This window comes from Apium graveolens, chromosome 6, assembly GCF_009905375.1.
Source record: "Apium graveolens cultivar Ventura chromosome 6, ASM990537v1, whole genome shotgun sequence".
Taxonomy (NCBI): Eukaryota; Viridiplantae; Streptophyta; class Magnoliopsida; order Apiales; family Apiaceae; genus Apium; species Apium graveolens.
Window position 1 is genome coordinate 286,820,265 of NC_133652.1, and position 22,766 is coordinate 286,843,030.

The window sequence follows — 22,766 nt, forward strand, 5'->3', positions numbered from 1 at the left end:
ATATGACCCAATTTTGCAATTGCATAGCCAGCTCAACAAGTTTATAGTCATCTCTTCTCTTCTATATATAATAGAAGAACATGCACATAATATTGTTGAGATTAAAAAGTCTAATTGAAATTACAGTTTTGCCCTTGCTTTGCCTTCCTATAATCTCTTACTTTGCCTGCATGAAATCCCCTAATGCGGTTTCTTTGTTCTCCACGGCCGCCCACAAGCACTTCCTCCGGACAGTTAACCCTTGTACCCCCAGATATTTTGGATTCACATCATCACCCCCTAATCTTCTCAACCGCAAGCCTCAACGCATCATCACACTCCCTCAAACAGCTGACAATAACTACCTTCCTTCATGCAAATCAAGAAGATATGCTGGGTATATCAAAAACTGGTACATAAGTCCTTAACAATTTAATCAACTCACTGGCCGCAGTGTGATTACCAACATAGCTTGCTGGTTGCGGATAATCTTTTCCCAGCTCAACACGACCTTCACTTCTCCACGTATGATCCCGAAATTATTGACAATTGTGGCAGCCGTGAGACTAACATAGTTGAGAGGCAAAGAAATTGTTACGATCAATGTATAATATAATATTATTTAACAGTGGGATTGTTGAACCTCTTAAAATTTAGGAGAGAGACTGTAGAGAGAAGACAATTTAGGAGCCATTGCAAATTTTTTGGAAGGAAAAAATTTAATTTCTTTTTCAAATCCTAAATTAAAAGTCACATATTTATTTACACCACCTTTACATACAATATTATGACAGGTATTTTTTCAACTGACATATATATTTTTTTGCTAAATTTTTTCACAATTTTTTTCCGTGAAACTAAACAAGATAATAACTAATTATTTCTTCTTTTAAAAAAAACAAAAATATTAAATCCTACATTACAGTACAAAAAAATAAAATGGAGAGTAAATAGTAAAGAAATAACAGAGAAAAGAGTAACCCCTCATTTATACACCAGCTCCCAATTAGGCTCAGGGTACATTAAATGGCTATACGTACGCTCCAAGGATACAAATCAATGAGTTAAAACCCATTCAACTTATGTTCATAGTACTGCTATATAAGTCTTGCCAGGTTATCAAAAATTCTTATATCTATACTCTCTAATTCACAGAGTACATCATGCCTCAGATCACAATGATAAAAGTTTTATCATCTAACAAAGAAGGTCAGACAATTCGTGTTCGTGTTGGCCGCACCTGGGAAGTCATTGACAAGAAAACAAACACGATGTTGAACACCAACGTCATTCTCCTTGATGAAGTGGTATGACTGGCTTATATTTCTACCTGAATCCTGATGAACATGTTTGGTTGCCTTATGTTTGACACAAATCACACCACATGGCTACGCCACCTAAACATTTACTGTTAAATGCTCTCTATATATTTTACAATCATATCACCCATCTCACTACACCATTAAAACCTTTTGCAGGGAAACCATATTCTCACTATGGTTCACAATAATCAAAGGCATTTATACCTACTACTACTAAAGGAATAAAGTATTTGCAACATATCATACTTCAAAGTAGTACCTGGACCAACGCTATATATGAGTGTCAATAAAGATCTTGCAATCATATTCTTCTACAAGACTAAGATCCAGAAAATACCAGACATAGATGTAATTCCAGTCTACAAATTTGAACTCCAATTGTTTGACAACGTGAAGCACTTGGTTGGGCAATATAAATGTCTCATTGGTAAAACATTAAGCTCTTCGTATACACTATTTACGGGTGAACCGTATTTCATGCCTAATTTGCACTATCAGATGTACTCGGAATGGTGATAAGCTATGCATAAATGGAAACCATAACAAACGGGGATTAAAAATTGGATGTCGTCATAATAAATGAAAAGTAAGTATCACATATCCCCCGTTTATGGTTATAAAATTGATTCCACACAAGTTTTTTTAGCTCTCTGACACATTTTTTCCTTATATATGAACTGATTATTTCAATATTAATTTGAAGCAATAAGGATTTTGGAATACTGATATATATCATTTACTGAAATAGTGTTGTATAAATTATAATTAAGAATCAGCCGCAATATGACGGACCCATGATAAATTAATGAAAAAATAAAATATAACAAATTTAACTGCATTACAAACTAGGCGTACACATAGCAAAACTACCTTAGAAAGTAAACATACACACACAAAAAATTATATTCGGGACAATAAAACAACTTAATAATTCATACACTTCAAATAGGCTTTTCTGATACTACTATTATGCAAAAACAAACAAAAAGGATCACTAAAGAAAGGATCCTCATAAAAAGAAAAAAAAATCAATCAAATATTATACTTTTAATATAATTTAATGAATTTGAATCTCCATCACATGTTATAGATGCATACTAATGAGATATAACAATTATAAACATAAAACATGTACAACAAACTTAACTTATGTAAAGCTAAATTAAATTTATAATCATAAAAAAAATATTTTTAAAATTATATTTTTTTCATTTTATCTAATTATTTACAAAAAAATTATTTTATTTTATCAATAAATAATTTAAACTATTAAGATTAATAGTTTAAATTACTTATCAGAATATTAAGTACATTGCTTAATAGGGCGTTTATAAACTTATGAATTACTAATTTAAGAGAAATATAATATGATAATTTAGAGTTATTTAAATTTACCATTTCAAACCTTTGTTTTTCAAATTATTTGCCCTAGCAAAGAAAATTATACTCTGTCTTTTCAAAGTAAAATTAAACTATATACAAATGGTCAAATATACCTACAAAGAGTGCACCTCACTATTTAGGATCCTCTTCGATCTAACAGAGGGAACATCCACACCCTTTTTAAGGGTCTACATTCTATCAATATACTCATGGTCAGCTATACCTCAACAATATTTTTTGTATTTCATAAATATTCTACATAACATGTTACATTATCCTGAATTTTAATAGAACAACTATTTTTCACAAAAACTACCACCACTATTAAATATTTTTTTTAAAAAAATAATATTCAAATGTCCCAATTATCGTCCCAATCATCATCTGCAAATAACCTTTGTATTATAATTAGTACCCGATTAATAAGATCGTCAACTAAAAATCCACATCGGCAATATCATCACAAGACTAACAAACAATATTCCAAGATAAGTATATTTAAACTTTTAATTACATCATTGATACAATAAATTAAATATTCACATTTCTCACATATCTTCACAGGAATGAAGCCATGACAATATCTTCATGCGAACACATCACAAAACATTTTCTAGAGCTATTCTCGGCTTCAAAAGATGGGCATGTCTTTTTCGTGATAACTGGTTTGCTAAAGATACCAACATCAGGTATATTATCAAAATTATTAATAAAAAAGTATCCAGTACACCTATGACATATCCGTTCAACATTTATGGCGAATGTGTTACACGTATATGTCTCTAACAAATTAAAATCCTCAAAAAAATATGCAGATCCAGTTACTTTATCATTCACAAATGCCACACACTTTTATATGAACATTGACTACGCGCCTCTTAATGCCTTGAAAAAGGCTCTCACACCGACAATCATAGAGAATTATGATACAAAGCCTACAACAATACTCGACAAATTTCAAGCGACCAATGGAGACCAGTATCAGGAGTTAACGATAAGTTCTATTCTTCAAACGGTCATTCTAGCTGGCACACTGGTAAACACACAATCTTGAAATTCACCAACCTCTTTCAATTTCCCTTAAAAATTAAATGAAAGATTTAGAAATTCCAACCTTTTCAAAATGGTTTTACAAAATTAAAACACGGGTTGTCCGTTGCACCTGCCACGCTAAAATTATAGATATTCTAGACGACCCTGGATGGTATTACAACTGTTACCCAACTTGTGCTCGTGCCCTTCAAGAAATGGATGAAATATTCTACTGTTTAGCATGTAGCGAAGAATCTCTAGCACAATAGTAACAGTTTTCTTAAAGGATATTAACCCAAAACTCCCCTAAATCATTTATAACATTCTGTACTTTACCTAAACAACATCAACACATGCCACTACATCATTCATCTTTGAAGACTCATAATTTCTTCCATACATGTCGTACACAATATTTTGTTTTAAGATTATTACATCCAATCTTGACATTACACAAACCTCTCATCTATTAATAAATATTAAACACAAACAAATCAAATTTACCTTGCAGGTTCAAGATTATGGCTCGAATAAAGGATGAAATTGGCACTACGACTGTAACACGATTCAACAGCGAAATGGAGAATTTTACAGGCCTTACTATACAAAATTTAATGGGTAACCAACGCAAGGTAGTAAAAGAACTATCAATTGCACCTACAAAAGCTTTTTAATGCTAATAAAATTTCAAATTTTCCTTATGCACATAAACTAGATGCTGACAATCCCTTCGACCGTCAAGGACATTATCAAGAAAAATTGTGCCTTTCACCTTGAGATCACACCATACAACATTATTCAAGGATGTAAGGAATACACAGTAATCAAGGTGTCTGAAGATATTACCATCAATTCACGCATCAATAAAGTAAATAACTTTGCATTTTGTGTTACTACAAGCGGTCTAACTGAAATAAAGAGGCGGAAGATGGAATAACTTTTTGTATTTAGAATTTTCATATAACATAATAGAATTTTTTTTATATGCTACATCAAAAGACAACTTGTGTAAACTTGCATACCACAACATAGCTAAAAATTTACAAAAATATTGGATATATACAAATATAAAACAACCTTCTATTTTAAATGGATGCTTTTCACAACTTAATAAACGGTTGCAATCATGTATGCTTTGTAATATTAACAATTAATAGACATTAACCTATTGTTACAGTAAAACGATAAACTCTCATATAGTTCAAGGGCATTTACAAAATACATCTACTCAGAACCCGACTAGAAAATGGCTTGTGGCTTACACGGGCTATTACGCTAGTTTAAGTTTAGAAGATTGAACGGGGCTTGTATTATGGCTGTGGCTTCACATGAACTATAAAATTCATGAGATGATGCATGTTTGATTGCCTGTACAATTTAGTACTCAATAATCTACATATTAAAATTTAAACCAGTAGCATTTACTTGATTATATTAACTTAAAAAGTTTAGCAGCTACGCTACTATCAGCCATCAGCCACAAGGTAGCATTTTTATTCAAATTCTTTTGCATGTTTTTTTCTTGAAAATTGAAAGAAAGTTAACATATTAGTAGGGAGTAAATATATTTTATTTAGTTTGGTTTTAAAACCGAAACCACACCATTTTAAACCAAACCACGATTAAAAACCGAAACCACACCAATGATGTTGGGTTTAATTTTGGTTTTCGATTTTAGAAACCACACGATTTTGGTTACAGTTTGATTTTTGGTCGAAACCGCACCAAACCGCATCACGCTCATCCCTATAGTTATGCCTATTATTATGGAAGAAATTTTGAAATGACACAATTTTTCACAAGTGTAAGCATTTTATCAGGTCATTTTTAATGTCTGAAGTCTTACCATATCCTCCCTCCATCTCGTGTTTTGTTTTAACTATTATGCAATCAAATTGACTAGATTTTGACCGATAATTAAGATAAATTTATATATTATCTTTAAAAAAATGGAAAAAATATGAAGGATATTAATTTTTTTTCTAATATTATATATTTTGAAATTTATTTAATTATATCTTAGGTGTAATATGTTGTCAAATATGTTGTCAAAATATGAAAAAATTAACCATAAATTAATCAAATCATAACACATACTGATCTATAAATTTGTACAAATAGCATATATAATTTTTCAATATATATCACAACAGTTAAGATTTTATTTTTGAAAAAAATACACTGAATATTAGGGTGTTCATGGGTCGGGTTGGTCGGATTGGAGGTGTTTTTATGACTCAACCCAATTAAATTGTTTTGAAAATTTTTGACCCAATCTGTAAGATATAAATCATAACCCAACCATACCCATCGTACATCGATTTGGGTCAGGTTGGGTTGGTTTGAACGGATTGAATAATTATATAAAAAAAGTTTCACTATTATATAATTGCTAATTTCGAATAGTAGAACTTACGATTATAATACTATTCTTTAAATCTGATTAAATTGAAATGTTAGTAATGTATATCATGTCGTAAATCATATACACATACAAAAAATTTAACTGTAAATGAAAATATTTATATTTTATAATGTACAATTGCATATAATATATAGATTATATTTAAATTATCGAGCGAGGCTTAAGTTAATTTGGGTTGGGTTGGGTTGTGTGAAAAAATCTTGAACCCGTACCCAACTCATTTAATGCGGTTTGAAATATTTTTAACCCAACCATGGATCGGGTTTTTTTTATAACGGTTTAATCGACCGAAAAGAGGGTTGGGTTGGGTCGATTTGATCGGGTTGACGAACTCATGACTTAAGTACTACTACAGATACTAAACAATGTGTATGCAGAAATGTGCTATAGACTTATTGTTACATAAGCTACTCACTCGATGGATAATAAGTCATCATCCATCGGGACTATATTGAGTCATCCGCCGGGACTATAAACCTTATCCGTCGAGTGCTACATAATTTCACTAAGTAGAATCTACCAAGGTGTTTTGTTTATGTAACTATCAAGTACACAACATATACACAACAATCTCCCCCAATTTATGTCTACTGGAATTGTAGCCATAAATTAAGAGACACTTGATGATAACAAAACATCTTAAAAATACAAATTTTAAAGGATAGTAGATAATACTGAAAAGTGCTTCAAATAACAAAATATACAAAGTTTTGCTCACAGTCATTTTCAAGATGCTCCTCTAGCCTGAGCAGATTTATCTAGTTTCTTGAAGGTCTGGATCTCTTTTCAAGCTTTCTGTTGTTTTCTTCAATCTGATTTTGGAGTTGCCTGTGGAATTCCGGTTCATCAAATTCTGAGAGATTTAACTTTCCTTGCATTTCCAAAAGAGTCTCATTGCTGGAGATGCTCAATTGGTCTTCTAATCTGAAAAATCTTCTCACTCCTTTGTCATCCATGAACTCCATCAGCTAGTAGGGCCTTAGATGCACTCTTCTCCCTGTGTAGGGGATAATTAGAGTCTTTGGGAGTGCATCTTTAGCTCTAACACTCCTTAGTTCTTCAATCTTCTTCAGTACCAATCTTCTTGCAGTAATATTAAACCCAAAGTTCTTCTTGAAGGATGAATAAACTTTAATCAGTACATCTTGGCTTTCTTGAAGGATCCTGTGAAGTGGCCACTGAATCTTCTTTCCTCCTTTGTACTTGAACACTAACCTTTCAGGTAGGTTTCTGTATGCATCAATTCCTCTCACTTCATCTAGTTCATCTAGATAGAGGTTTAGATCAGAAAATTCTTTGATGTCACACAAGTACATGTAATCTCCCTTACTGACTTTAGATTGAGCTTTGACTAGAGATTTGGATTTGAAAGGTGACAGCTTCACTTTCTTGACTGCTCCCGACTTTGTTCTCTTTGGCTTGTTAAGGATTGGCAAATAGAAGTCAGGAATTGGAATGTTCTCCCATTCTACTGGTTCATCCTTAGGCACTATAGGTTTACCATGGATGTTCCTGTAAGGATCCACCACTTTGATATCTTCAAATACCACAGAGGGTTTTGATGCTTGAGTTGTAATAGGAGTGGATTCCTTGGGAAACTGATTCTCCAATTCCTTATCAACCATGTCCAGTTTCTTTTTAGTTCTTTTAGCCAATTCCTTGATTCTTGGAGATTTTTTCTGTTGTTCAACTTGCTTCTTTGATTCAATAATTTCAGATGGCTGAGAAGGAATTTGTTGTGATGAATTTACAGCATGTAGCTTGGCCAAAATAGCAATTTGCTCTTTCTTTTGTTTAGTCTTTTTAGCATCCAGAGCAACTTGCTTCTTTTCCTGCTTCAATCTAGCCTTTTCTTCTCTCTTTGCTTGAGCAAATTGAGGATGTCCAGCCACCACATAAATTTCTTTCCCATTCCTGAAAATTTTAGCAATCCTTCTTTTCGAAGTTGAATCAGCTGGATCTTTGTAGAAAGCAATTGATCTTGACAGAAGCTTCTTTTCATCAGGCTTAGGTGTCTCATACACAGTATCCAAAGGGTTCTTCAATGATGATTTTGAGTAGTTTACCCTTGGTTTCAACATTATTTCAGCCTTTGGAGATTTGATGCAGGATGTTTGTCCTCTTTCCAGATAGTTCATGCTCATCTCATTCACACTAATTTGCTTGACTTGAGAGTGATGAATGGCTGACTTAATTGGCTCCTTGACAAGTTCAAACTTCTTCAGTATTTCCTCATCAATCTTCTCCCAGTTGACTAAACTCAACTTCTCCTTATCAGCTACTCTTATGTTGGTTGTTGCTGCATTGATCAGATCAATACTGTCTGTAACTGGTGGCTTTGAGATAGTAATTGAAGGCACAATTACTTTACTGATTTGAATCTGAAGCCTCTCCCCCTCACTTGGTCATTTCTCCCCCTTTTTGTTGTCATCAAGTTGATTGGAGAAAGGGGTTAATCAGCTGGATCTTTGTAGAAAGCAATTGATCTTGACAGAAGCTTCTTTTCATCAGGCTTAGGTGACTCATACACAGTATTCAAAGGGTTCTTCAATGATGATTTTGAGTAGTTTACCCTTGGTTTCAACATTGTTTCAGCCTTTGGAGATTTGATGCAGGATGTTTGTCCTCTTTCCAGATAGTTCATGCTCATCTCATTCACACTAATTTGTTTGACTTGAGAGTGATGAATGGCTGACTTAACTGGCTCCTTGACAAGTTCAAACTTCTTCAGTATTTCCTCATCAATCTTCTCCCAGTTGACTAAACTCAACTTCTCCTTATCAGCTACTCTTATATTGGTTGTTGCTGCATTGATCAGATCAATACTGTCTGTAACTGGTGGCTTTGAGATAGTAATTGAAGGCACAATTACTTTACTGATTTGAATCTAAAGCCTCTCCCCCTCACTTGGTCCTTTCTCCCCCTTTTTGTTGTCATCAAGTTGATTGGAGGAGGGGGTTTGAGCAGCCACCAATTTTTGAAGTAAATCTGTCTGTTGAGCTTGATGAAGATGAATGGATGTTAAAGATGCTTCCATGGCTGATATTCTTTTGTCCAAGGCATCTATCTTGGTTGACAGATCAAAAAATTTCCTTAATTGCCTCTTGATGTCAAGCAATGTAGCCTCTGGAAGTTTAGAATCCATCTTGTCTGAAATGGCCTTCTTCATCTCCTCAATATCATTCTTCATGGTGTTTACATCCCTAGCATGTTGGAAGCCCTGGATTTGTTGAAGTTGCAGGGATGCTAGATGTGCCTGAAGGAGCTTCTTGGTACTGGCATTAGTAGTGGTTTGAAGAGCAGTATTTGTCTGATTTATTAATTGGATTAGGGTTGTCTTGAAGTAGTGCTCATCACAGTGCTTTGAGAATGCCCATGATGGCATACCTGATCTTGAACTTGAGCCTACTTCTCCCCTATGTCTATTGCCTCATCTTCACTATCCCCACTCCCATCACCAAAGAAATGAGCTGAACCACCAATCTCATAGTCCACATCACCAGCTGTAGAAGGCAAAGCTGTGATGGCATCCTTAGCTCTCATCATAGACTGTGTGGTATACACCAAATTCAGCATCCTTTCTGTATTGTCATTGCCCTGTTCAGCTAGAAGTTGATAAGCTGGAACAGGGTGAGTAAATGCCTCAGCATCAAGGGAAGTGAAATCTATAACAACTTTAGGATGATAAGATAGTCCTTTCCTGTCTGCATCCTGGACATTCATTGACTCACTAGCAATGACATCCATCCTTATAGCTCCAGTACCTGCATTTCTCTCGTTTTCTCTCTTTTGTTGCATCAGGGTCTCACCCTGGCTCCCCACCCTCACACCCTCACCTTCACCTACTAAGGTGGGACTCCTCTCACTCTCTTTTGCCAATCCTGAAGAAATGGATTGCATAGTTTCACTCATTTCCTCTCCTTTTTCCTGGGAGCAACCCAGACTCTCACTCAAAACACTCTTCTCTCTTAATCCTAAGAGTGACTGTACAACCACTAAATCTTCTGCACTTGAAATAAATGAAGTTTGAAGCTGTACAAAGATACTCGGCGGATGAGTGATATCCATCGAGTGAGTGGTTTTTCTATCTGATGGATAACTACTGTTAAGCTTATCCGTCGGGATACTATCACTACTCGATGGATGAGCAATATCCATCGAGAGAGTAGAAATGAATGAGCTGGGAAAAGAAACTATTGTTGACTTTGTGCTGATTGAAGATATTTTAGGCACAGATGATACAACAGTTCCTGAAAGAATTGGCAAGTGAGCCAACAAATCATCTAAAAGATGATGCTCACTTGCACTAGATTTTGGCTTACCCAACAGAGTTAAAGAAGGGGAATCAGGGTTTGATGTGTTTATCATATCCACATCCAGAGAATTTGTTGGTGAGTTTGGTGTTTGAGGTGCTTCTATAACTAGAGAATTTGGCTGTGACTCCACATTTATTGAAGCCACATCAAACTGAATTTATGAAGGTGCAGTGACTATGTCTTTTGCACCAGTTTGTACAGTGTGTGTACCCTGTGCATCCCCAAAGGTTTTAGACTTCTTCTTTCTAGCATAAGTTTGGGGTGAGCTAGTGTCCCTAACCCTCTTGGCCTGTGCTTTTGGTTGAGATCTTTGTTAAATAACTACATCCTTTTGGGAGGATACAACTAGAAATGAGCTTTTATCCTTTTTAAGCACTGCAGTTTGTTGGGAAACTGCAGTGTGGCTAGGCTGGGATCCACTCAACTCTCCATCCTTATCCCTAGGGTTTCTTTTATGTTCACCCCTTCCCTCACCTATCTTGCCCTCCTTCACACTCCCCTATTTGGTTTTAGTGGATTTTCCAACTGGCATCTTTTGAGAGATACCAGAGGGGGCTTTCTTTGATTTGGGTTTGAAACTTTTTGCAGTTTTGGTAGCTTGGGTAGGCAACTGTTGGGTCATTGACACAGTTGCCATAGCCACACTAGAACTCAAAGAAATTGTTGAGGTTGGAATAGTGGTTGGGATAGATGAACTTACCTCACTTACCTGAGGTGCTTGCATTATAGGAAAATAGAACAATGGCACATTCTTGTGATGATTGGCCATGTTCAAATCTGTAATATGCCTTCTCTCTTGAACCCAACAATCTAGTTTGTTGTTAGGGTTCTCAAGCACAATCTCTTCACAGAGGTGGTTAGCTAACATCATAAAGAATCTAGCATAATACACATTTTTACCTCTTTTATTTAACTCTCCTAATTTAAAGCCTAACTCAAACAAGACAAGGTCACTGAAATTATAGAATTTATCTGTAACTAGCATGTAGAGCATGTTAAGCATTGAGATATTGACTGAATCAAAATTACTGACTTTACCTGAAAAGACCTTTGTCACAACATCACACATAAAACTCCATTCTTTCCTAAGACCCATTCTCCTAATGTCACTTAACTTAGAAGTAGAAAGAGCATAGTTCATGGAATTAAGCATATTGATTATATCAGTGTCAGTGTGTGGTGAGCTCACAGTGTTATCAAGAATCTTGAAACATGCTTTTATAACATCACTATTGATACAGAACTCTTTACCTTTAATGGTGAGTGTGATTGTCTTATCTGTTAAGTTGTAGGTAGCAGTGGTCCACATCTCTTCAACAACTTCACAGAAGATTGTGGGTGATTCCGGCATGGCATAGTTGAGCTTGCAATTCTTCACAAAGTCCATCATCTTGTGATAGTCACCAGATTGCTGAATACCCTTGTTCACTAGTGCAGTGAAATTGTTCTTCTCATAAATGAACCCAGTTTGAGACATAATCTTTACAACAGGTGTCATTGTTAGAGAATAAGAGCTTGAAGAGAAAGAGAGTAAGTGCTTTGAGAGAGAATGAAATTAGAGCAGTTGAATTGAGAATGATAAAAGAAAAGCGATTGAAATGAAATAAGCTTTTATACTATCTCAAAAAAAACTGTTAAAGATAATAAAGTATAATAAAGTAACCAATAGAAATTGCCTAAAATAGCCGTTTAAAATAAACTATAAAAATTCCACCCATTATCCATCGTGTTATGCTTACAAACTGTAAGTATACTTGATGGATAATGTACAGGGAATTAACGGCTGAGATTAAGACAATTCGACGGATGAGGATAAACTGTTATCCGTCGAGTCATAAAATATTCCAGAAAAATAATTGATTTTTATTAGCAAATAGTATACCGACGGATGATCAAACTCGATGGATAAAGATCATTCGTCGAGATGTAAATTTTGACTTAGCCAAAATTTCATCCAAGACTGAAAAATCAATTAAATTTCTGGCTGCATTTCAACTTGCAAATTAACTCATGTAGATTTAAGAATAATTAAGCATTCCTAACTCACTTACCAACCTTGAAAAGGTGGATTCATCCAGTGGCTTGGTAAAAATATCTGCAAGTTGCTTCACACTTGGAACAAAATGTAGTTCTACAGTACCATTCATTACATGTTTCCTTATAAAGTGGTACTTGATATCTATGTGCTTTGTCCTTGAGTGTTGTACTGAATTTTCAGTGATGGCAATTACACTTGTGTTATCACAGAAAATAGGAATCCTCTCAACTTGCAGACCATAGTCTAGCAATTGATTTTTCATCCATAATATATGTGCACAACAACTACTAGCAGCAATATATTCAGCTTCAGCTGTAGAATTAGAAACTGAATTTTCTTTTTACTGAACCAGGATACAAGCTTGTTTCCTAGAAATTGACAGGTTCCTGTTGTACTTTTTCTATCAATTCTACAACCTACATAATCTGCATCTGAATAACCAGTTAGATCAAAACCAGAATCTCTAGGGTACCAAATGCCAAGTTTTGGTGTTCCCTTGAGATATCTGAAAATTCTCTTAATAGCTATTAAGTGAGATTCTCTAGGATCAGCCTGAAATCTAGCACATAAATATGTAGCAAATATTATATTTGGCCTACTAGATGTTAAGTACAAAATTGAGCCAACCATGCCCCTATAACTTGAAATGTCCACAGACTTTTCAGTAGTGTTTAATTCAAGCTTAGTTGCAGTGGCCATGGGAGTTTTTGCAGATGTGCAATCCACTAGATCAAACTTCTTTAAAAGATTAAAAATATATTTAGTTTGACTAATGAATATGCCATCACTAACTTGCTTAACTTGTAAACCAAGAAAGTAAGTCAGTTATCCCATCATACTCATTACATACTTACTTTGCATCAATTTGGCAAACTTTTTGCAAAGTTTCTCATCTGTAGAGCCAAAAATAATATCATCTACATAAATTTAAACAAGTATACTAGAGCCATTAACATTTCTGAAAAACAAAGTTTTATCTACATTACCTCTTGTGAAGTGATTTTCCAAAATGAACTTTGATAAAGTGTCATACCAGGCTCTAGGTGCTTGCTTCAGTCCATAAAGTGCTTTCAAAAGATAATAGACATGTTCTGGAAAATTTGGATCTTCAAAACCAGGAGGTTGACTGACATAGACTTCCTCCTCCAAATCTCCATTCAGAAAGACACTTTTGACATCCATTTGATAGACCTTGAAATTGGCATGAGCTGCATAGGCTAAGAAGATTCTGATGGCTTCAAGTCTTGCAACAGGAGCAAATGTTTCATCAAAATCTATTCCTTCTTGTTGACAATAGCCCTTAGCAACCAATCTAGCTTTGTTCCTTACTACTATGCCATTTTCATCCATCTTGTTTCTGAATACCCATTTGGTGTCTATTGGATTCTTTCCTTTAGGCTTGGGCACCAGTTTTCATACATTATTCCTTTCAAATTGGTTTAGCTCCTCCTGCATAGCTAAAATCCAATCAGGATCTAACAAAGCTTCTTCTACCTTCTTTGGCTCTTCCTTGGAAAGAAAGCTACTGTATAGACATTCTTCTTGAGTTCCTCTCCTTGTTTGAACTCTAGAAGAAACATCACCAATAATAAGCTCAAAGGGATGATCTTTTGTCCATTTTCTTTGATGAGGTAGATTAGCTCTAGATGAAGAGGCCTAATTGTTATCTTGATGTGTGATTGAGTTTTGATTATTAGAAACTCCCCCTGAGTTTGTGGATCTTTGATTTGAGAAAGGGGAACTTTCTATAGGTGATCTATCTTGATTTCCAGCTTCTCTTGATAACCCGACGGATGGTGAGTTTTGAGTACCGACGGATGAGGCTGGTTGTCTCCCGACGGATAACACAGATTGCCTCCCGACAGATGAAGTATTATACAACTCGACAGATGTTGAGTTTTGTGCTTCATTTGTAGTAGATTTTTCTGCATTGTCCTTAGATACTGTTTCTTGATCACTTTCATCATCACTGTCATCACTAACCATCTCCACATTATCGAATTTGAGGCTCTCATGGTAATCTCCATCTTGCAGTCCTTCAATCTTTTTACCATCAAACACAACATGTATTGATTCTACAACAATGTTGGTTCTTAGATTGTAGACTCAATATGCTTTACCAACAGTGTATCCAACAAAAATTCCTTCATCTTCTTTAGCATCAAACTTCCCATTTTGATCAGTTTGATTTCTCAGAATATAGCATTTGCAGCCAAAGACATGAAGAAAATTTAGAGTTGGCTTCTTATTCTTGAACAATTGATATGGAGTCATGTATCTTGCTTGATTAACCAGAGAAATATTCTGAGTGTAGCATGCAGTATTAACAGCTTCAGCCCAGAGATATGTTGGCAGTTTAGATTCTTCAAGCATTGTCCTTGCAGCTTCAATAAGTGATCTGTTCTTCTTTTCCATTACTCCATTCTGTTATGGAGTTCTTGCTGCTGAGAACTCATGCATAATCTCATTTTCCTCACAAAATGCTCTCATGACAGAATTCTTGAACTCAGTTCCATTGTCACTCCTGATTCTTCTAACCTTGAAATCAGGATGATTATTGACTTGCCTTATGTGATTGATGATGATTTCACTAGCCTCATCTTTAGACTTTAGGAAATATGTCCAAGAGAACTTTGAGAAATCATCTACAATTATTAGGCAAAATCTTTTTCTTGAGATAGACAACACATTGACTGGTCCAAACAAATCCATGTGTAGTAGTTGCAAAGGTTCTTCAATTGTTGAATCAAGTTTCTTCCTGAATGATGTTTTAATCTGCTTCCCTTTTTGGCAGGCATCACACAGTCCATCCTTAGAAAACTCCACTAGAGGAATGCCTCTAACCAGTTCTTTCTTTACTAGCTCATTCATGGTCTTGAAGTTTAAATGGGATAGCTTCTTGTGTCATAGCCAACTTTCATCTTGACTTGTTTTCTTGAGAAGACAAGTAACAGATTCTGCATTAGATGAGTTGAAATCAGCTAGGTACACATTTCCTTTTCTCACACCAGTGAGAACCACTTTGTTGCTTCTTTTATTAGTCACAACACAGGCTTCTGAGTTGAAGGTTACTGAGTTGCCTTTATCACAAAGCTGGCTGATACTCAACAAATTATGTTTGAGACCATCCACTAAGGCAACCTCCTCAATGATGACATTGTCCTTTGAAATCAAGCCATATCCCACAGTATAACCCTTGCTTTCATCTCCAAAAGTAATACTTGGGCCAGCTCTCTCCTTAAACTCTGTGAGCAGGGTAGAATCACCAGTCATGTGTCTTGAACAACCACTATCTAAGTACCAAAGATTCTTTCTGTTTCCCTGATTACTTGAAGAACTTGTTTCTGTCTCATCAGACTTGGCCATTAGGGCTAGATTAACATAGCTGACATCTTCATCTTCATCCAGACCATCTGCTGCCTAATCATTTTCTTGTGTTATGAAAACCCTTTCCTTTTGTTTGAGCAGTTTAAAGTATTTTTGCTTATAATCCACAAGCTCAAACCTTTTCTTACTGGAATCTGACTTTCTACACTCACTGGCAAAATGCCCTGCCAAGCCACATTTGAAACATTTGAATTTTGATTTATCCACCATGTTTCTATTTGGCTTGGCTGCTCCAAAGTTCTTCTTGAACTTGAGCTTGGAAAATCTCCTGGAAAGAAATGCTAGGTGTTCATCAATGTCCTCCATGTCATCTTGGCTCAAAGAATCTTCATTCTCAGCTATCAACCCTTTGCCCTTTCTTTCACAGACCCTTGAAGTTGACTCAACAGCTTCCATCTTCTCTTCCTTCTCTTTTTCCAACTCAACAACTAGTGTAATGGATCCTCCTTTCTTCTTTCCTCTCTCCATCCTCTCATCTTGCTGTATTTCAAGCTCATAAGTTTTCAGGATGCCATACAGTCTCTCCAAAGTAAACTCCTTATAATCTTGTGAGTTTCTTAATGAGACTGTCATTGGTTTCCATTCCTTTGGAAGAGATCTAAGGAATTTCAGATTGGAGTCTTTTGTCTCATAGACCCTTCCATTCAACTTTAGAGCATTTAGTAGTTTTTGAAACCTACTAAAAATATCAGTGAGAGACTCACTTTCTTCATTATGAAAATGCTCATATTGCTGAATCAGGAGCTGCATCTTGTTTTCTCTAACTTGCTCAGTGCCATCACAGATGATCTGTATTGTATCCCAAACATCCTTGGCAGTTTTGCAGTTGATAATTTTGTCAAACATATCTCCATCAACTCCATTAAACAAGATATTCATGGCCTTTTTATCCTTCCTGACTTGTTCAATGTCAGGATTAGACCATTCATGCCTTGGTTTGGGGACTGATGACTCGTTTCTTGTTGCAGCTCTCATTAGAACATGAGGGCCTCTTTCTATGCAGTCAACATAGGCCTCATCTTGAGAAAGCAAATGAAGATGCATCTTTATCTTCCAATGATGGTAATTATCTTTATCCTGAAAAGGGATCTTGACTCCAACATCCTTCTTGTTCATCTTGCTGTATTGTTTTGATCTTTAAACTCTTTGTAAGTTAAGAGTCTGCTCGGATACCAATTGTTAATCCCTTAACAATATGACAAGAATTATAGAAGGGGGGTTGAATGGAATTCTTGAAACTTTTTCTTGAAATAAAAATGTTCTAACTCGAATATATATATAAGTGTGAATTGCTTAGCACAATGCGGAATAGTTACTTAAATGAATCAAAACATAAGTAATTAAAAACAAGAGTCTTTAAAAACTTTCTGGTGGATTTGAATGATTCCACCAGAGATATATAATATATATCGAGAGAACTCTGTGTGCAAAATGCTCACAGCTACTTACAAATATTGAACAACTAAGAATGCAGAGAAATACTAAGAATTCTGCTTACAAATATTTCTCTGCTTCTATCTCCGATTATTTTCTAGTTGCTACTTCTTGGTTTATATATATCACAAAGATTACAAAGTAATGAGACAGGATAATAAAACAAAAACTATCTAGTCTATTACAATGCTACTTCATTACTCTATTCCAGCATCTTTGAATATCTTCATAATAGCATGGAAATGACAATGCTTCTTTGTTCTCGAAAACCCAGTTGAATAGGCTACCGCATTCCATTTGCATCCACTCGACGCATGTGACTGTGTTGTCACTGTCAATAGATATTTGAATTCTTTATTCGTCGGGTTCATGATCATCCGTCGAGATATTGATCATCCGTCGGGTTGTTGATCATCCATCGAATTCATTGTTTGTTCATCCGTCGGGTAGCAATCAGGCACTTGACTTCATTTCACTTATGCAGAATTACAAGACATCATCTATGTATAATTAATTAACCTATTCTGCATATCTAACTAAAGTCAACATGACTTAAGTACTACTACAGATACTAAACAATGTGTATGCAGAAATGTGCTACAGACTTATTGTTACATAAGCTACTCACTCGATGGATAATAAGTCATCATCTGTCGGGACTATATTGAGTCATCCGTCGGGACTATAAACCTTATCCGTCGAGTGCTACATAATTTCACTAAGTAGAATCTACTAAGGTGTTTTGTTTATGTAATCATCAAGTACACAACATATACACAACAAAAGCAATCCGCAATGATTCATTGAGGAAGCCACATTACCTTTCATAATGAATCATTGTGGAAGCTACCTCACATTTCGCAGTGAATCATTGTGGAAGTCACGTCACCTCCCGCAATGATTTATTACTAAATAAGTACAACATCCTTGCATTATATTCAAATTATGTTGTCAATATTAGATAATTTAATTAAAAAATTATTATTTTATAAATTTAATAAAATTATTTATCACTGAATAATAAAATTATAATACAAATATCTAAAATTATTAGATTATTTTAAGAAACGCGTACCCCGAATCATTTTTGATTCATATACATGATAGCTTTTAATTCATAAATTCATGACACCATGAGTTTATGATAATTTATGAATCAAAAACCATCTCGGGTGCACATTTTTTCAAAATATCTAATAGTAGTATTAGTGAAACAAGTATTATTTAATAAAAAAAATATAATTTTATTATTTAGAAAATATGTTTCTTTTAAATTTATAAAATACATTTTAAGGATATAAATGTGAACATAATAAGTATACTTCCAAAATATCCTATTTATTATATTTGAAAATATATTTATGTGTTTCAAATTTAAATGTACAAAATTTTCTATTTCAAAGAAAAATGATAGAATCTATATTCAAATTACTTCATTCGTGATTTTGAAGTGTTAAAATATTTGTAATACGAAATTGTATATTTTTCTTTTCTAACTGGATATTATATCATAAACAAAGTATTCTAGAATTAAAATTATATTTGTTAAATATTTTTGTTATTTTTAAGTATACTTATTTGACCATAATAAATGGTAAAATAAACAATATTTATGTTTAAAAAGTAAAAAAATGATATCAAAAATTCTAATAATATTAACAAGTTGTATCAAATTTATAGTTAATTTAAATAATTTCATAAAACAATTTACTACAAAATAAATTATTTTAAAAAAAATTCAAACACTTCTGCAATTAATAGTGCTTGTAATATCCGGGATATCGCGTGTAATTATTTTTATCAATAAATGATTATTATGTGATTATTATGTGAATTCTGGTGAATTATCTGTTGATTGATAATAATATTTAGATGTATATATGTGATAAAATGTGAGTGTGTTAATTTTATTAGGTCTAGAATAAAATATAGATAATTAAGGTATTTTTCTGGTAATTTTTGGAGTATTTATGATTTTATATTAATTTATGATTTTATTAATTATTTTCTGAATAAATACAAAATTATTTTAAAAAGCCGGGAATCGTCCAACCTCAACCGGTTTTACGTTTTTGCAACCCGAAAACTCCTTTTTAACCTAATCTGGTAATTTCGGACATTTTCCGTGTTTTGACTTTTTCGATCCGGATTACGATTTGACCCATGCGCGTCCCGATGCACAATTTTCGATACGATAATTGTTTTGATATATCAACAAAACCCGTATTCCCGAAAGACGGGATAATATTACATTATTTTCGTATAAAGTGTTTTATAAAAGGCCCGGTTGGGATAATTATCCAATACAAGTATTAAATCGGATCGTTTTTGTAGTTACTTAGCGGCTAAGTAACTAATTTAACGATCCAAAATGATCCAACACGAACCAATATTCCATAAATATATATAGCCCTTTTATTATTTCATTTTATTCAAATAATCATAATCGATTAGTAACCATATAAGAAATACAGAGAAAAACCCTAAAAATATTACGTTCTTGAGAATCAATCGTACAAACGAAGGCGTTATCAAACTCCGATTCGGGCGTGCAACATATCAAAACGAAGCTCTCAAAAACCTCTTTCTGAATCAATCATCTGTTTTTGTGCAAGAATCAAGGTATTCTTCTGATTTAAATAATTTATTTCGAATTATTTATGGATTAAATTATGAAAATTTGTTCTTAATGTTGTTGATATGTTTTGATGATTCCATCGTGTAGATAATCTTTTTCTGATCATTTTGGTATATTATACTTCAAATTTGGAGTTCAATAACATGCCCAAATTGTTGTTTGATTACTGGATTAAAGAAATCAGGATTTTAATTATTTGAATGTTCTTAATCCAAATTGGGTATTTCATTTTTATTGAATCTCGGTGCGAATGAGTAGTACCAATGAATAGATCGTTTGAAAACAATACGATTGGTGTGTACAAGTTGATTCGAGGACGCCTGGAAGCTGTTAACCGGAAAATCAACTCGTGACGGCGTCGGAAAACTTCGACGAGGTTTCCCGGCCAAACCACGGGTTGATTGATCTATTTGAAAGCAGAAACGGGCTCCTGGGAATTAATACTACAGTTTTGCTATTTTTCAGCGTGTTCTGGGCAGGGGTGGGCGACGGCCGGCGGTGTCGCCGCCACCAGCGCCGCCAAGTCGTCGGAGAAGACGACCTAATTACAGATTGGCCCCCAAAGTTTTGCTTGACTTATATTTTTAGTATTTTAGTTATAAAATCTTTCAAATTTAATTTTATTATAAAAATGATATTTTTATTATTTTAAAAATCAGAAAAACATTTATTCAATTATTTTAAATTCAGAAAATTAATTTAAATATTTATTTATTCAAAAATAAATTGAATTTATTTTATTTATTAATTTTAATTAGTTTTTAATTATTTTAAATAATTAATTAATTTATTATTAATTGATTAATTAATTTAATTAATTATTAATTAATTATAATTAATTTAATAATTAGATTCAATTATTTAAAATTATTTTAAAAATTTTGAAAAATAATTTCGAGCTTTAAAATATTATTTTAAATTATTTTCAAGACTCGATAATTATTATAAAATTATTTTAAAGTCAGACTCAGGTGTTCGAACCCTATTATTTAATTATAAAATGATTCAGAGTTCCGTTTAAATTCCGAAAATGTTCAAAAATTCATATTAAATACCTGGAAAATCATTTTAACCCCGAATCTTCTTTAAAAAATTATTTGGATTAAATATCTTATGTGCTATGTGTTATACGTGATCCAATTGCTGTGTAATATGGTTGTATGTGCATTGTTTGACGGTTTTATTCATAACTTTCAATCTGTACGTCGGATTTGGGGGAAACGAAGGGTAGTCAGAAGCTCGTAACAAATAGAATGTGATGAGACCTAGTATTGATAAGTGCATGTGATATTTAATAGAGGAAGCGAGACGTAGAAAAGGAAAGCAGATAGTCAGTGGGTGGTAATCACCTGATAAGTGCTAGTAAAGTGAAAGCGAATTGATAAGGCAAGTGTTTCTTTTCCTCTGGATTATATTGCAAGTATTTTGGAACGCTCTTCATTATGTTGCAATTACTCTAAACGGTTATTATTCTATATTGCAATTACTTTGAAGTACTTAACCTAAACCCTGATTCTTATTGATCTCGAGCCATAAGCCTGTTTCTTCATAAACCGTTGATTGTTGAATTCACATATACAAGCCACACCTATACGATACTACTCCACAAATACATACCTAACACATACTGATTCCTGATACGAAATTGCTTATCATACCAACCCTTATATATTGTGTAATAGAAGATAAATTCTTGTAAATCTTGAACCCTTGGGTCTTCTGCTTTTTGTTTCTTTCCTTGATTGAAACCAAACCTTTATGATTTCCTGGTTATTTCATGGAATTACAGACCATCCTATGTTTCAAAGTAAATATTGTTTATGATTCAACTATTGGGTTACATTGCTTATCATATTGTGATTCTAGAATTGGATTGTTTTTGAATATGGACCAGATTCGTGGTTATAGTAGGCCAATGTGTGCCTTGGATCCAGTATATAGAGCAAAGCTGGGAGCCTTGCTCGGGGTTAGTGTATGACTGATCAGCAGCCTAACCTTGTTTTTTTAAATGAAAATGAATATCCAATTCTATTCATTGCTTATCAGTAAACTTGATTCCTTATTTCATTTCAATTGATCATTGTTAATCTCCGTTACTGTCTTTGTGACTTGCTGAGCTAGTTAGCTCACTCTTGCAAAACTGTTTATATTCTTTTCCAGTGAAAAATGAAACTGGTGGTAGCGAGGATCCCCAGACAAATGTGCGAGCTAGGTATCCAGGTTGAAATGGAATAGACTAGCAGATGATGTTTGGCTTGGTTGTGTTGATAGTTTGTAATAAAGTTTAAACTTCAGTCGTAAGATAAATAAACTGGGATTTGGTACGTTTGTGTAATAAATAAGATTGTGGCTTGTGGAGATACTTTAAACTGCGTTGATCCATGGATTATGGTAAGTAGGGTCATTTCACATATGTTATTATATTCATAACAGGTTTAAATATGGTGTGTGTGTGTGTGTTGTGGGCCCCAAACTTCTGACCCGGGTTTGGAGGGTGTTATAGTGCTTCCGCAATGATTCACTGCGGAAGGTGTAGAAACTTTTTAAATTTCGCGCGTCACTGACGCGTTGGTTGTTTAGAGCCTTTAATACTCCTTCCGCAAAGAATCATTGCGAAACGAGCCATAAATGCACCTTCACCTACCTTCTTTTTCCCCCCTTTTCACATTTTTCTTGTTATTTTTCACCTTTTTTCATTTGGAGCTCAAGATTAAAGGTGCGTTTTTCTTCCTTTTTAATGGCTTCGCATTTGTTTAGTTATTCAAGTTTATCTAGTGACTCCGGTTTATCATAAACTTATTATAGATGATGT